This window comes from Orcinus orca, chromosome 13 (assembly GCF_937001465.1).
Source record: "Orcinus orca chromosome 13, mOrcOrc1.1, whole genome shotgun sequence".
Taxonomy (NCBI): Eukaryota; Metazoa; Chordata; class Mammalia; order Artiodactyla; family Delphinidae; genus Orcinus; species Orcinus orca.
The window spans coordinates 2,443,400-2,461,121 of record NC_064571.1 but is presented as its reverse complement, the minus strand read 5'-3'; the positions used below and the strand labels follow the sequence as shown (position 1 = coordinate 2,461,121).

General features: G+C 46.2%; 1 protein-coding gene across 3 annotated transcripts in view; it reads right to left on the bottom strand.

The window, feature by feature from the left end:
* The window catches only part of TGFBRAP1 (transforming growth factor beta receptor associated protein 1), a 46,098-nt gene extending 28,425 nt beyond the window's left edge, over window positions 1-17,673 (bottom strand). The window contains exon 1 of one of the 3 annotated variants that reach the window (XM_004277730.4): window positions 17,529-17,673. The gene's annotated coding sequence lies outside the window, so the exon portion shown is untranslated. Of the gene's footprint in view, window positions 1-13,496; window positions 13,898-17,528 lie in introns of those variants that run through there. The other 2 variants (XM_033401682.2, XM_033401681.2) reach the window with 2 other exon arrangements.
* Window positions 17,674-17,722: the final 49 nt, after the last annotated feature.

Genomic DNA, 17,722 nt, shown 5'->3' with positions numbered 1-17,722 from the left:
TCCTCACTGATGTTCCCCTGAGCCTCACCAGCCACTAGACTCGGTGTCTAAGTGAATGGCGGAGAGCAACCTACATTGTGTGGTTAATTCCTGCCCCTCAGATCTCGCAGGAGACACAGAGGCACGGATCACACCCCAAATTCCCTTGTATTTTTCCCACTGAGGTACACACATTGCCCCAGCAACGTATTTGGCTCCCAGAGGAAACTTGTTCGCTGGAGCAGTAGACGTGCCTCGGGACTTCCCTGGCGGTCCAGTCGTTAAGACTCCGTGCTTCCACTGCAGGGGATGTGGGTTCGATCCCTGGTTGGGGAACTAAGACCCCACATGCTGCACGGCGTGCCCAGAAAGAATAAAAGAAGAGATGTGCTGCAAGTCTCCAAGGCTTGCAGGTGGTGAGTTGAGGTACTCAGTGGATTTGTGAGGTTACTGACAGGTCAGTTAATGGATTACTTCCACCAGAGGACAGACTGCCCCACACTCTAACCCTGGGCTTTCTACTTCTTCCTCCAGAAAGGACACTGGTTTCACACTCCACAAAGTTAGAGGCAGCAGGAATGAGCAAGATGGCTTTTCCCTGATGTTTCCGCTGGCCAGAAAGCAGACTCTCGCCCAGTAGTCCCTGACAGCCTCAAGCAGGAGAGGGGGATTATGCAACTCTAAAGAGAACTGCAGGGCCTGATGAAGTCAGAGGGCGGCTGGCTGGACTTCTTCTCACTTTCCGTATCCAAAAGCATTGCCTCATAAGAGACCAAACCCCTAATTCTTTGATGCGTTCCAACAAAGGCTGGAAGTGAAAGACCTGTACAATGAAAGCTACAAGATGTTGATGAAAGAAACTGAAGAGGACACAAATGGAAGGCTACCTATTGAATATGTTCATGGATTGGAAGAACTAACATTGTTAAAAGGTACGTACTACCCCAAACCATCGATAGATCCAATACAATTCCTATCAAAGTTCCAGTGGCATTTTTTACAGAAATAGAAAAAATAATCCTAAAATTTGTATGGAATCACAAAAGACCCAAATAGCCAAAGCAATCATGAAAAAGAAGAACACAACTGGAGGCATCAAACTTCCTGGTTTCAAGCTATACTACAAAGCTATAGTAATTTAAACAGTATGGTACCGGCATAAAAATAGACACAGAGATCAATAAAACAAAATAGAAAGCCCAGAAATAATCCTCCACTTATACAATCACCTAATATTTGACAAGGGAACCAAGAATACTCAATGGGGAAAGGACAGTTTCTTCAATAAATGATGCTGGAAAAACTGGATAACCACGTGCAGAAAAATGAAATTGGACCCCATCTCACATCACTCACAAAAATTAAATCAAAATGGATTAAAGATTTAAACATAAGACCTGATACCGTAAAACTGAAACAAAACGTAGGGAAGAAGCTCCTTGACTTTGGACTGGCAATAATTTTTTGAATATGACACCAAAAGCACAAGCAACACAAGCAAAAGTCAACAAGTGGGGCTACATCAAACTAAAAATCTTCTGCACAGCAAAAGAAATAATCAACAAAATGAAAAGGCAACCTACAGAATGGGAGAAAATATTTGCAAACCATATATCAGATAAGGGATTAATACCCAAAATATATAAAGAATTCATACAAATCAATAATAATAACAACAAACAATCCAATAAAAAATGTGCAGAGGAACTAAATAGACATTTTTTTCAAAGAAGACATCCAAATGGCCAACAGGTACACTAAAAGGTGCTCAACAACACTAATCATCAGGGAAATGCAAATCAAAACCCCCATGAGACATCACCTCACATGTGTTAGAATGGCTATGATCAAGAAGACAACAAGTATTGATGAAGATGTGGAGATAAGAGAACACTTGTATACTGTCGGTGGAAAACTGGTGTAGCCCCTATGGAAAACACTGTGGAGGCTCCGCAAAAAATTAACAATAGAAATGCCATGTGATCCAGCAATTCCATTTCTCGGTATATATCCAAAGGAAATGAAAAAAGAAGTTCGAAGAGATCTCTGCACTCCCATGTTTACTGCAGCACTATTCACAATACCCAAGATATGGAAACCACCTAAGTGTCTGTCAATGGATGAATGGATAAAGAAAATGTGAGATATATGGACACACATACACGCACACATACATACATATACGTCTATACAAAGGGAGTATTCTTTAGCCATGAGAAAAATGAAATACTGCCATTTACAACAGCATGCGTGGACCTTGAAGGCATTATGCTCAGTGAGATACGGCAGAGAAAGACAAACACTGACTGATCTCACTTATATGTGGAGTCTAAAAGAGCTGAACTCCTGAAAACAGAGAGTAGAATGGTGGTTCCCAGGTGCTGGGGGCATGTTGGGGAGATTTTGTTTAAGGGTGCAAGTGTGTATCTAGTGCTAGATAAAGTCCTGGAGAGCCAATTCACAGCACAAAGGTCAACAATAGTGTATTATAAACTCCAAAGTTGCTAAAACAGAATTACATGGAGGTAAATGAAAGCTGACACTAAACATTCTGATACTTAAAAATGATTTATTCCGGGCTTCCCTGGTGGCGCAGTGGTTGAGAGTCTGCCTGCTGATGCAGGGGACACGGGTTCGTGCCCCGGTCCAGGAGGATCCCACATGCCACGGAGCAGCTGGGCCTGTGAGCCATGGCCACTGAGCCTGCATGTCTGGAGCCTGTGCTCCGCAATGGGAGAGGCCACAACAGTGGGAGGCCCGCGTACCACAAAAAAAAAAAATAAATAAATAAATAAATAAATAAATGATTTATTCGTTTAAGCAGCAGGAAAATTTCCTCCATGATCTAGTCACATGATAAATTTACTTGGATAAAATAATGAATCACAGAAAGATAAACTTTAGGCTGTACCTCCCTATATTAAGTCCACCTTACTGGGGTCTGAATTCAGAGAGGTTTTAACATGGTAATAAGATTCAAAATTTCTCTAAACTGTACAATTCATACTTTATCGTGTGATTGCAAACTGATCTGATATTTAAACTAACTTTTTCTTAGAACTGCACCTTAAAAGCATGGCTGTAATTTAAAAGATCAATATTTCAGTGTTCTCAAAATTGCAAAATATATACCTAGAGAAAAAAAGGGAAAAATATTAATACATTCATGGACAATAAAAACAGATAACATTACATATGCAACAAGCACCTGTATGTGTGCAAAAAATGTTACAAGACACTGTGCCCTTCCCAAGAGTCTCCCAATCTCATTAAGGACATAATAGAAAACTACACAAGTAACAGTATAAAGCAACATGTGTGCTAAGGGTCAAAATTTAAATATTAGTGATTACTTTCCACCAAATTAAGAATATACACACCACCACTAGTGATAATCAGAATCTGAGTGTCTTTGAAAATGTTAATGTAAAAATACTAGTTTTCTTCTACAGATGTACACAGTATCTTGTAGTTACACCTGAAGCCACTGTCCAAAGAACCTGTTGCTTTGGCAACTTCCTAGGTCCCTTTAGGTTTCCTAGGAAACCTCAGTTCAATAAGTCCCTTCTTGCTGCTACACAGAGAGCTGGGCAGCAGATTTTGAGATTACCCATAAGCTTCAAAAATGTTTTTCTGTGTTCTTTACTTGAAGAGCTGTTACAACAGCCTTCTAGAGGCCCTTCGTAGCACTTGGCCGAGCCTGGGAGAGCTGATGCACTTACACAATGCAAGACCTCGGGCTATACTCTGATTTCATGGACACTGTCCCATAAAATAAGCACCAGGTCCAGATGGATCTCCTAACAGTTCTACCAGACCTTTGGCAATCGCATAATTCCAATTTTACACAATACATTTTCCTGAGAATAAAAAAGAAGGAGGAACGTATCCTACTTCATTTTATAAAGCCAGTGTAAAGTATAACTTTGATATCCAAACCAGATAAGGATATAGGAAAAAGGAAAATCATAGATCAGTCTTATAAATAAACATGCAAAAGTATTAAATGTTAGCACACTGAGTCAAGTAACACATATATATGTGTGTGGGTATATATATATGAACACAATATGAATAAGTTGGCATGCAATATTGGTTTAAGGTAATAAAATCTGCCAAGTTTAACTGAGCACATTTAAAGATTAAAAGAGAAAACACATAAAAGAAGGAACAAGACCCTTATCATCTCTTGTGGGTTGAATTATATCTCCCCAAATATGTTACAAAGTCCTAACTCCCGGGCTTCCCTGGTGGCGCAGTGGTTGAGAGTCCGCCTGCCGATGCAGGGGACGTGGGTTTGTGCCCCAGTCTGGGAAGATCCCACGTGCTGCGGAGCGGCTGGGCCCGTGAGCCATGGCCGCTGGGCCTGTGTGTCCGGAGCCTGTGCTCTGCAACGGGAGAGGCCACAACAGTGAGAGGCCCGCGTACTGCAAAAAAAAAAAAAAAAAAAAAAAAAAAAAGTCCTAACTCCCATTACCGGTGAATAGGACCTTATATGGAAATAGGGTCCCTACAGATAATCAAGTTAAGATGAGGTCATTAGGGTGGACCCTAATCCAGTATGAGTGGTATCCTTATAAAGAGGGGAAATTTGGACTCAAGACAGACATACGTAGAGGACGGACACGTGGAGACCCAGGGAGAAGATGGCTATCTACAAGCCAGGGAACACCCAAGGCTGTGAGGACCTCGGGGAGAGGCCTAGAATAGATTCTCCCTCACAGTCCTTAGGAGACATCACCTCCGCCACCACCCTGATCTCACACTTCTCTACTCCAGACTGCGGGACAACAAAAATTTATATTGCTTAAGCCACCCAGTTTAGGGTACTTTGTTACGGCAGCCCTAGCAAACTAATACACCATTGGTAGTCAGCATTGTAATGGAAGTCTTCGCCAGTTGAAAAAGAATAGTTACAAAGAATTGAAGACAAAGACATAAAACTATAATTGTTTACAGGTGATAGTACCGTTTGCGTGGAAACTCACAAATAATCTATTAGAATTAATAAAAGGTTAGAAATATCCTTTAATCAAAAAAATCAGTATACCAAAGTAATCTTCATTTCTACACACAAACAACAATTAGAAATTTTAATCTTGAATAAAGGACATTTACAGTAGTATAAAAAAATTAAGGTATGAAGAAATTGTCTAGCAAAGACGTGTAAGAACTTCAAGGAGAAAATCATAAAATCTTATTGCTAGATATTAAGGAAGACCTGATTTTTAATCTCAGCATACATTTCTGCAGAAATTGACAAGCTGGTTTTAAAATTTAAATGGTAATCCAAGTACCTAGAATAGTCAAAACAATCTTGAAAACGAAGAACAAAGTTGAAGGATCTACACTGATTTCAGCAATTGCTATAAAACCGGAGTAATTAAGATATCTGGATAGGAAAACAGATAAATGGAACAGGATAGAAAGTCCAAAATTAGACCCACACATATGTATTCAATTGGTTCTTGACAAAGGCACCAATGAAATTCAGTGGGGAAAGTAAAGTCATTTCCATCAATGGCACTGGAACATGTGGGTAACCTTAAATGGGGTTAAGAATTAACCTCAATTATCCCTACCTCATACCATGTACAGAAATTAATCTGAGATGCATCGAGTTATTTTAAAAGCAAAAGCTAAAACTATAAATCTTCTAGAAGAAAAGGCAGAAGAATATCTTTGGGGCCTCGGGGTATATAAAGATTTCTTAGGATACAAAAAGCACTAACCAGAAAAGAAAAAAAAGGTGATAAACTGGATTTTATAAACATTTAAAATGTGAATCCATTGAAAGACACCATTTGGGAAATGAATAGGCAAGCCCCAGGCTGGGAGGAAAATCTGTGATATACATATCAGGCAAAGGGCTCATTTTCCAGAATATATAAGGACTCCCACCAACCGATAATAAAAAGACAACTTTAGTTGTTAAATGGGAAAAAGATTCAAAAGTGAAGGTATGTGAATGACCAATAAGAACATGAAAAGATGTTCACCATTATTAGCCATCAGAGAAATCTATTTTAAGCCATGAGATACCATTTCACACCTATTAGAATGGTGACAATTAAAAAGACTGACATGGGCTTCCCTGGTGGCGCAGTGGTTGAGAGGCCGCCTGCAGATGCAGGGGGCGCGGGTTCATGCCCCGGGAAGATCCCACATGCCGCGGAGCGGCTGGGCTCGTGAGTCATGGCAGCTGAGCCTGCGCGTCCGGAGCCTGTGCTCCGCAGTGGGAGAGGCCACAACAGTGAGAGGCCCGCGCGTACCGCACAAAAAACAAACAAACAAACAAAAAAGACTGACAACACTAAATGTTAATGAGGATAAAGGACAACTTGAAACCTCATACTTTGTTGGAAGGAGGATAAGATGGTACTGTTGCCTTGGAAATCTGGTGGTCTTTTACGAAGTTAAACATGCATATATCCTGTCACCCCGCAGTTCCGCTCTTAATGTTTCCATTTCTCCGGAGTACATGCCAACACCCACAATAAGACTTGTACCAGAATGTGCATAGCAGCCTTATTCATAATAGCCCCAAACAGGAACCAGCTCAGTTTTACCCATTTGTACCCATACGTGGAGTATTCACGAAGCAGAATACAACTCGGAAATAAAAAGGATAGACCACCGCTAAAGCCAACAGCATGGGTGAATCTCAAAAACACTGAACGAAAGAAACCCTACACATGCGTGTGTCTGCATGTATATGATGTGCAAAAGCGGGCAACACTCATCTATAGTGACAGAAGTCAAAACACTGGTTACTGGAAAGAAAGGGGTGACACAAGGGAACTTTCTGGGGTGACACAAATATCCTACGTCTTGTTTGAGGCATTGGTTGCACAGGTGTATGGGTTTGTCAAAATTCACTGAACTGTGTGCTTAGTTTCAGCGTATTTTACTGTATGCAAATTCTGCTTCCATAAAAAGCAAACTTGCCCCTAAAAGACCCAGAGAAAAAAATGCAATTCCAATAAAATTGTAACAGGTATATATGTGTGTATCTCTGTGTGTGTGTATAACTCAACATGAAGACTATAAAATTCATATGCGGAGAAGGACCAAAAAAGGCAAGACACTTCTGAAAAAGGTAAGGTAAGGGGACTTGACTCAACAGATAAGATGAAATATAAAGTGATGGCTATTGGGATACTGTGGTGCTGGTACAGGACGAACCCAAGAGAACATACCCGAGGGCTCAGAAACAGACCGTGCATATACGGAACCTAGAAATATGGCAGAGGTGGCACTGCATATCACAGGGTGTATACAGAGCACTCATCTGCTCAGCAAACATTGCTGGGCAACTGGATATCCACACAGAAGAAAAAAGATAAACCAGAGTCCTACGTTATACCATACATCAGAATTATTCCAGATGGATGAAGAGTCTTAAGTTTGGAAGGCATAACTTTAAAACTTTGAGAAGAAAATAGGGGAAAAATATGTTAATGACCTTAAGGTAGGGAAGAACTTCTAGAATAAGATAAAAAAGCACAAACCCTAGGGAGAAAGATAAATTTATTCACGTTAAAATGTAAAACCTACGTTCTTCAAAAGATACCATCAAGAAAGTGAAAAGTTAAGATGAAGAAACATGAGGATGGGGGAGAAGACGCTGACCTCACACGTCTGACGAAAACACGCCCGGATGGTCCAGAGAACTCGCACAGGAAGAAAATAACACGAATCTCACAGAAGACCGGGCAATAGGTGATCCGGCTTCTCACAGAAGCGGAGACGTGAATGGCCAGCAGCCGTGGAGGAATGATCAACCTGTAGAACCATCTGGAATTGCAGATTGCAGCTACGAGGAGACTTCGCTGCGTATCCACCAAGCGGACCACACCTCTGAAGTCCTATGACGTTGGGGATCTGCAAGAACCTGGAGCAATGGAAGTGCTCACGCTGCGGGTAAAAGTCACAGCAGAAAGAATGAACGTGGAATAAAAGCAATGTCTGAGGTAGAAAGATTATCTAGACGCAGAAAGACACTCGTAGACCCAAGGTTACAAGATTAAACAAGGAAAAAAATATATATATACATACAGACTCCCGATCTGAGCCAGAAATAAATATATCCTGCTAAAAGACTGCTATGACAAAGGGCTGTTTTTTAAGATGGGATCCTCGCCAATAATTACTTTTCTTGAACCAAAGGACACTATTACCTCCTGTCACAGAACGTTCACATAATATGAGAACAGCCTTAAGATGGGCATGGCATCCTGTGTGTCTGCAAAGAATCACACATTTGAGGATTACATCAACACTTTAAAATCAAACAAACTCTATAGAGCCCTACGCACTTTAGAGGTAAAAACCCATCAATGGGTATCACACCCCTATCACAGGAGGTGCTTCCCTATGGACCAGCTAAAGATTAATTCTTACCTACATTTTAAAAAGGACACTTTACCTAAAGGCAGATTTGCTATTGTCCCATTTTACATTTTTTTTTTAATTTTCTGATAGTCATTTATAAGTGAACAGAGATCAAACGGTCATTCTAACGTTTGGACCAGAGCCAGGCCTGATTCTAAACCAACACAGGAAGATGGGCAGGACCATGGACCTCACATCTCAAACATCACGTCATCACCCCCCTTAAAGCGCTTCGGAAAGTGTGCCACTGCCTAAAAGATAAACTCCAAACTGATCACAAGATGCGAAACCCTTAAAAATGTAAACTTGGCCAACCTTTCCTCTTCCTCATAAAGAGAAGTTACAGTCATTAACCTGTTCATATTATTCCACATCAGTCACTTGTTTTATTAGCTACATTCAGTTCTGAATCCTTGAATTCCTCAGGCACTTGAGCTGGAAAGCCATGTCTATGTCTGCAAGCACGTGAGATGCTCTACAAACCCACCAGTTGTCAAAGGGGATCGGGGGCAAAAACCACTCCCTGGGCACCGTTTCAAGGGATGGAAACCATTCATTAGAAAATAGATTTCATTGGTGGTCCAGTGGTTAAGACTCCACGCTTCCACCGCAGGGGGCATGGGTTTGATCTCTGGTTGGGGAACTAAGATCCTACATGCCGCAGGGTGTGGCCGAGAAATTGAAAAAGAAAGAAAGAAAGACTCTGACTGGGGGTCAGAGTCTCGGAAGTGGGCCCAGGGAGCATGGCAGAGACCCTCCGAGAGCCTGCCACTGGTCAGAGGAGTGCAGGCGTTAGCTGTAAGAGAGCTTGCATTCCTTGAATCTGCCTGTCATTTACAGTATTTCTACAAATGCAACTATTAAAAAATTTTTATTTTGCCATTTTAACAACAGACTTTCATAGAAAAAAGTTTTGTAAGAAGTTTCTCGATTAACCTGGGTAAACGCATTTATAAAGACCTGAGATACCAATACTCTAGAAGGGGGAAATCTTTGGGAAAACTGAAAATAGCAGTTCTACTGAAATCAGGTCTGAAAATATCAAACCTACAAGGGAATTAAAGTTGTCACACATTCTCACGTTCCAGGAAAGGGCCGGGGGGACATACACAGCCTCCCAAGTTTCACCAGCTGTTTTCAACCCCACGTCAACAGGTTATCACGTTGGTCCCATAAGATCAGGAGAGACAGCTAAGGCCCAGAGGACGGAGCTGAGTGCAGGGGTCGGAAAGGAGGGCTCACAACACCGCAGGTCACCTGGCCTCTCTCCCACGGAGGCTAAGAAGGAAGCTCGGGGCCAGTTTCTCGTGGACCCAGGGAGAAGACTGAGCAGACGCTGGACCAGGGTAGCCGGGAAAGTCTGGGATGGACTCAGGTGGACAGAGTGCATTCCTGGCAAGTCACTTAAAGTCTCTGCGCCTGTCCCCTTCTTGAATCTGGGTGGATGACACGCTCCCTCTGGGCTATTCTCTGGCTCCTGTGGAGGACAGGGTAGTGATAACAGTATCCTAGGAAAGCCACGACCCCTGCGATGCTCCTCACGTGCCAGGCTCCGGATCAAGCGGGCTATTCCAGCTCACCGCGGTGGCTGACCAGGCCAGCACTCTCATCACTCCACTCCACAGGGGGAGATGGAGCTCTCACAGGCTGAAGGACCACGGAGAGCGGGGCCCTAACCACTGCACCACACTGCCCACCCTGGGCTCAAGGCCGCTCTGAGTCTGGATGAAGGATGGGCACCAGCTGATTGCGGCCCTGGGCCCCGGGTTTGGACAGATGCTTCGCTTCGAGAGGCGGGTGTCACTGTGGACACAGAGGCTACAAAGCCGCAGGTGAAAAAACTGGGACTTCAGCCCTGTTTCTGTTTCTGACTTCAAGGCCACGTTCTTCCTACTGCGTTGGCCAAAGGGGGCGAGTGTGACTTCGGATCCCTGAAGAGAACTCAGACAACCCCAGACACAGGGGGCACCATGGTGTGAGGCCCTCCCCGGGGGACCCTCAGCAGTAGGTCCTCGCTTTCCATCCCGAGGCTAGAAGAGGGCCCCCAGGACCCGCCTCACCCTCCCTTCTAATGTTTCTCTGTGGCCAAACGCCTCGCCCCCTCCCCACGCCCCCTAAACAACCTGTGTCACAAATAAACGCTTCTTCCCAAATGGAGTGCAGTCAGCACCGCCTTGCTCAACCTCAGATACAGAGTGACACGCGGACACGTTTCTCCGCTAGCCCGGTAATCTTATCTAAACGGGACACACGTTTCTGTGGCGTCAATTGTTCTGAGGGACTGCAGCCCATGCTGCCCCTGTGCTTCTCTCAGCTCTCACAGCCAGCTGCTCAGTGACCCAGTCCTGAAATCCGCCAGGAACCGACAACACATTTGCCAACCTGCACCAAAGACAACTTTTCCCCCTTTTGAAAACCAGGACACCACTGGATGACCATTTAATGTTCTCTTTTGCACTCACGTGACAGAGGTATTATAAGGCTAGTTACATCACAATAAACCTGTTTCAATGACCTGAAAGAGTATCTTAAAACAGAATAAAAAAAGACAGCTAAGGCTGAACAACTAACTTGTCATCTTGATCGTTTCCCAGTACATACCTATATGTAACTATTCATAGTTGGGACCCTTTTCCTGGGCAATATTAATCAGAATTATTTAAATACGTATATATGTAAATATACACACACAAGTGTATGTACACATACATATATACACATACCACATATATGCATTTGCGTGTCTCTGTGTATATATATCATATGCGTCCTGGAACAGCAACATCAGCAGTTATAACTGAAGCAGGGATTTGGGAAGGGCGGGGCAGGGGAGGCGGAAAAGAGCAGAGGAGGAGTGTGGATCTCCAGGCATTTCCTTTGTAACGTCTTCCTCAATACTGGACCTTCAAACCATCATAAGAATCACTGAGGGCCTACTGGCTGCTAGGCAATTGTCCTCTTCCACACGTTATTTTTCCTGAATCTTTAATTTACCCAACAGCAGCTACTTGACTATCAAAAGATCTTGATCTCAAATCATCTGCACGATTTCACAACACGCTCAATGACTACTCCTGCCCTTCTGCATGGGGCACTCCAGCTCATTCGGGGTAGCCCCAAATTAACTTGTTACTTCTACGTCCATTTTGTAGTACAGTATTGTTTAAGAAAGAAAAATGGGTCAGGTTTGCCACAGAGGAGATAAGTTATAAAGTACAGGCCAAATTGTCAGGCGGTATACAAACACCTGGCTACCACAAATGATGAATGTATTTCTAATGAGAACTGAGCCCAAGATGAAGATGCTTAACTCGTTAAGTCAAATTTCCTCGAGTTTTCTTAAAGGATCACAAAATTTTAATATTAGCGTGAAGGAATAAACCATAATAACTACTTTTTTTTTATGAACAGAAATGCTAGCTGCAAATCAGGCCTGGAAATTTCACGTTTTTTAAACAGTGAGCTCTGTGCTTTTAAAACTTGTCAACTGGAGCTGCCTGAGGGAAGAACAGGCTCCTGACAAAAATCCCTGTCACTGGAGGGTTAGGCAGAGGCTGGAGCGTCCTGGGAGCCCGCAGTGGACGGCAACTTGCCTCCACCTGTAGGACCCAAGGACTGCTGTTCACCGTCTGAGTGGAAGAGAAAAGGCAGAGGACGTACCTGGAGACGAGGGCTAGCACCACACCTGTCCCCCGTGTCTTTGTAAAATGTGCACGGCAAACTGGAGTTCAGAGCCCCCGGGGAGTCTCACCCCAGAGGAGAGCCCTCACTGGGTTAACGGTTACTCAGAGCCAACACCACGGACTTCAGAGCTGAGACAGCTACCACCCCACGTCCTCGTTTCTATTTAGTAACAATAATTCATCGAGCACCTACTAAGTGCCAGGCTCTGTGCCCAATGCACATTTTCTTCCTGGAATGCATGTATCTTTCCTCATATTCCCCCTATTTTGATTGAAGAAAGTGAGGCTCAGAACGTCCAGTGAATGCCCTGGGCTCCCAGTTAGGAAGTGGCAGCATCAGGGTTTGAACCTGCAGCTCCACGCCCACCACCGCCATGGAGCAGCACGGCCCCTTTTCACAAAGGAACGGGGCCTGTGAAGCCTAGCGGTAGATGGCCTCTAGGGCCACACGCCAAAGAGGCCGCTTCAGTGACCACTGAGGCTGTGTGGCTGTCAGAAATGGAAGGAAAAATAAAAGGAAGCAGCTGGCCAGATGTTCCTTCCTATCCGACCATAGGGCTGGAGTTTCCGGCTGACCAACAGAGAAGCGCGGCCAGAGGAGGGGTAGTGGGCTCGGGGGGCGCCTCCAGCCGTGAGCTCTGGGCCAGGGTCTGCCAACTCACACCGCAGCGGACCCTCCTCACACATTCTCCCCGGGTCTTCACCTGCCACCACTGTCCCCGCGGCTGCCTGCCCTCCCCAAGCGCTTCCTCAAGGATGGAACCCTGATCCGACAGGTTGGGACCCCAGCACCCAGTACAGTCCGTGTGCATTAAAAGGCACTGTGTGAACCCCCATTTCCAGCGGCCAGGTAGGGCCTGGGGGGTGATGGTCACCCAGCAGCCCGTGGCGGAAGCAATGGCAGGTGCGGGCAACTGCAGGCGGGAGCTTGTGTCTTGAAAGCCACCCCTTAAAACACAGGAGGCGAGAAGCGGAGAACTCAACTTCCTTCCACCCGTACATCCCAGGGGAGAACAGGGGCGAGATCTCCCCTCCTCCCATCGCACCCCTGCCCCGTCTCCCAGTACAGGCCAAACAGGCCCGAATGTGGCCCGGAATCTGCACCCTCAAATCCCACGAGCTCCAGGAAACGCCAAGCACAGCGACAAAACCATCGCACGCACGGGTGGAGGGGAGACGGGTGAGGGGCACGGGGTGTCGTCCCGCCGGGCTCCTCCCTCCAGAACAGCGAAAGCCCACCCAAAGCCGGACCAAGTCTCGGGTCTTCCCTGCCCCGAAAGCGCGCAGCCGCACAGCCGCCCCCTCCCGGCGCCGCGCGCCCGCCACCCGCGCACCTGCCTGCGCGCACCTGTCCGCGCACCTGCCCGCAGGCCGCCGCCCACCAGCCCCTGCCGACCCCAGCCCCACCCGCCCCGCGCTCCCTGCCCGCCCCGCGCTCACCGGCCCGTGCTCCGGCTGCTCCGGGCCCCGCGCCCCGGGCTGCGCGCTCCTGGGCCCCGGCCCCGGCCCCGGCTCCGGCTCCAGCCCGGCCCCGCCGCTTCCCGTCACGTGGACGGCCGAGGGCGGGAGCGCCAGGCCCCGTCCGGCCTGCTGCCCCGCGTCGCCTGCAGACCCCGCCCCGGCCCGGGCTACGGGGAGGGGAGCGCCCCTCCGGCCTCAGGTGCCGGGGGTCTGCAGGGTTCCCGGCGCGCCTGCCTCGGGGGTCCGGGGGGTAGACGCGCCGATCCCCGCGGGCGCTCGAGCGGAGCCTACCGGGCGCAGGGCGGGGTCGGTAACGCGGCGAGGCTGCCGCTGTCGGGGCCGCGCTTTCTCCTCCCCCGCGGCCTGCCGGACTCGCTCGCCGTCCTGCTTCTAGCACCGCGACGGCGCTGGGCAGTGCACCTGCCGAAGGAATGAATGAATCCATCCACCCATCCATCACTCCTGGGAAGGGCTGGACGGCGCTGCCACCTGACGAAGTCGGGCTGTAGGAGTGGACGGCTGCTGGTGGCCCCCCTGGAACCGAAATGTAGTGCTGGGCATGAGCCGCCCGCCTCCGGCCCACCGCTAGCCGCGAGCCCCAGGGGCAGTGTATTCCAAGGTGTCCGTACTGAAGCAGGGAGTCCTGGGGCTAGTTTACCCACTCCTTAAGGAAAGCCCATCAATAGCTATTCCTTTGGGTCAAGCCACAGTGAAGACTCCTAGGTTACGAACAATCCATGCGCCTCTCTTCAATATATAGTCAAAATCCAGTTTCACGATGAAAAACTTAGAAAACTCCCTCCAGAGCTGTCAGTGCTCAATTATCAGCATAAATTATAAAAAGCCCAATTTTCTCAATGATTTTCCCTGACTTTAGAGGTCCCCTGTGACCTCAGCTTTCCTCCAGCCCCTGGCGATTACAGAATAAAACCGTCCTCCAGAACCAGGAGTCATACCAGATTCTAGTCTGTGGTCCTCTGCTTCAAATGGAGAAAAACAAATGACACCCCCCCCCAAAAGTTAAATGAAGGAAATAAAGAACCATCAGGAATTAATCTTCTATGGCCTTTTACGCCCTTCCCTTCTGAGTTCATGGCCACACATGTGCCCCAGCCCCAGACAGTGCTTCAGCCCTGACCCAATGGATCCAGTGTCACTGGCCCAGCCTCCAGGTGGGGAAGGGGTTTCCCAGAGTGCACAGCTATGTGTGCTTCAAGGACAAGTGGCGATGAATGGGCTCCCAAGTCTAGTGCAGCCAGGGAGCTGGAGAACACCAGAGTAAATACAGCCGTCTCCTCATTTTGCCCAGGCCTGTGGAGAATATGTGACTGGTCATCAGCTCATCACTGGCCCAGCGGGAGCTTGAATCCACTCTGCGCTTTTTCATTTCAGCGCTCTACCATGGCCTGGCATGAGATTAGGTGCAGAGGTGACACCTACTGACTGCCAGCTGGACATTGGGCTAAGGGGCTCACTGCAGTGATCTCATCTAAGCCTCGCCATATCCTTATGAAGTAGGCACTGCTGATTTCTGCATTGTACACGCGAATTCACAGACGCAAAGAGAAGTGAAAGGCTTCTCCCAAACTCCATGGAAGAAAAGAGCAAGGTTAAGAACCCAGAACTCAATAACACCATAAATTTTTTATACATAAAATTAAGTTTTGTTGGTTGAATGGTTTATGGAATATTTGTGTTCTGCTTTAAACAATCTAGGAGTGCAAACGTGTTAACGAAAAAGGGGAGTAAAGGAGGTAATTCAGAAATAATTATTTCCTTTTTGAAAGGATTTGCCATAAGATTCTTAAAATGGCAAACTCCACATGTGCTCATTATTCCATCTAGAAACATTTGTTCTTCCTGAACTTTCTGAGAAGTCTATTTCACATATGTCCGGCAGCGGTATGTAAGTAACTATTCCATAAATGTGCAAAGATCTGCATCAGGCTAATTCAATATTTCTCATGTTGTTTTGATTGGTCATATTTATGAATTATCAAAGTCATATTTTCAAAGGAATTATTAACTTCATTTATTATATTTACTAAATATCCCTTGGGCTCATACTACACACGTTAGAGTATTTTATAGAGTTTGAAAAAAATGGTCTAATAGATTAAGCGTTGAATAGGTACAACCGAATACTTTAATAGTTGCTATCTACTCCCAAAACTTAACATCCTCACTTACACATAGCAGAACTGTGGCTCTAAACAGCTAAAAACACGGGTCCAAAACATGAACTGTTTTTTGTTCTATTCACTTTGAAGCATTTTATGGATGCTCAGATATAGTTGACAATACATCTGATAAAATATTCGTAAGTCTCTTAAATATTACACTGCCAACAAGAGGAATCAACACCCCAGGTTCTCAGTTTATATCGTGTTCACGATTCATTCATTCAGTAGACACTTACTGAGTACTTAAGTACAAGCGCTGTGCGCGCCAGGGACCGGGCAGAGATTCCAAGGACACATATGTACCCTGCCCCAGAGGAGCTCATAGCCCAGTGAGGTGATGATGCCAGGCAGGGCAGTATTTGTTCGTTTCCCTCAGCTTTGTTCTTGTCGACTACAGGCACCAAATAAAAATGTTAATGAAAACCTCATGATCTTTGAGTGAAGGGAAAATTCTCATAATAAAACTTAAGCATTTATGGTTACTATATAAAACTCACAGATAATACTGTAGCAGGAATAAACTTCAGTCTACAAACTTAAATATGCAACAAATGGAATTTTTTCTGTAACTGAGCTTTATTTCTACTTTAAGCCCCCACTCGGCTGCAGTGACAATAATCTTATCAGCGGAGGCCGGCCCCCTTCCTCAGGACTGTGTCTGGTTAGGGAATTTGTGAAGTACCAGGGGTGAGGAGAAGCGAGAGAGGTCAGGTCCTCGCATCCCTGGTCCCCACACGGATTCTGACATGCTCTTGGGCCACTCTGGGGTTTGGTTTTCAGTCTTTTGGTTTTGGTGCTGACAGGCCTGGCCCTTCCAATCACGGTAAATGCCTGGCTTGAAGGTACCTGTAGCTTCCTTATTTCGATGTGACAGGAGTCTCTGTGAGGTGGTCTTTCTGCCTGGACACGTTTGAAACATAACCTTAGAACTTGTTAGAAACGCAAATTCTCCCTGCCCTATTTCCTACATCAGAAACTCTGATTAAAACACAGCAGACCACATGTTCTCGTAGGCTCCACTCTTTAAGCCTCTGCCCAGGATGGAGCCGGGGCAGGCGTTACCAAAGACATAGTCTCTCCTTCCCTGGAGCAGGGAGGGGTGTTAGAACCGAATTCTACTCCCTCCTCTCTGACTCTTGATTTTTTTCTTCTGCCCAAGGGACGCTCTCTCTATCCTGAGATGTTTGTTTCAGAGGTACCATGAGTTATCTTAATGGCTTTAGTTTTAAGCAGGGAAGTGCTTTTAGCTTTAAACTGGAAAATATCGGCAGAGAAAAAGCGCACAGATCTCACCTGCCATAAAACATTTTTGCTGATGAAGAGCTTGAGGCTTCAGGTTAAGTCCTGAAAACCACAGGGAGAAAGAACACAGCAAGAACCGGTAACCCCATTTTCAGGCTCTTAAATTCTTTTCCCCCCACCTACACCACCGTCCTGCCACCTCTCTCCCCTGATGACAGTCAACAGGCTACAACAAATGTCCGGGTAGATAGAGGTAACAGGCAAGGGACTTTCCCTGCTTTGGCTCCAACTTCACAACACTGTGAGGTGGCGTTATCATTCCCATTTCACAGCTGCGGAAGCTAAACAAAAGTGCGGCCGTGTCCCCGGCGCTTCTCAGACGTTATTTTCATGTTTGAGCAGTTTCATTCCGAGTATTATTTCAGGGAATAAATACTTGAGTGCCTACTATGTGCCAGGCGGTGGGGTTTCAGGTAATTAAACCCTCTGGCCTTACACCATATTGAAGGAAGATTAAGAAACAATAAAACGGTTAATAAAAGAAACCCGAGACGCTCCCCACGCCATACTTGGGATAACGTCTCACCCGCGCCGTCTTCCCGCGAGGCCATCCTGGGGCTCCCATTGGTCTCTGCCCCTGACGTCACAGGAGGCGCGACCGGGCGCCAATGGTGGGCCGCTCCGTGAACTTCGCCTTTCCTTCTCTTCCCGCCAGACTGGAAACGCCAATCGTTTCCTCGGCAGAAAGACCTTTCACTTCTTTCGCCCCCGGGGGTATTC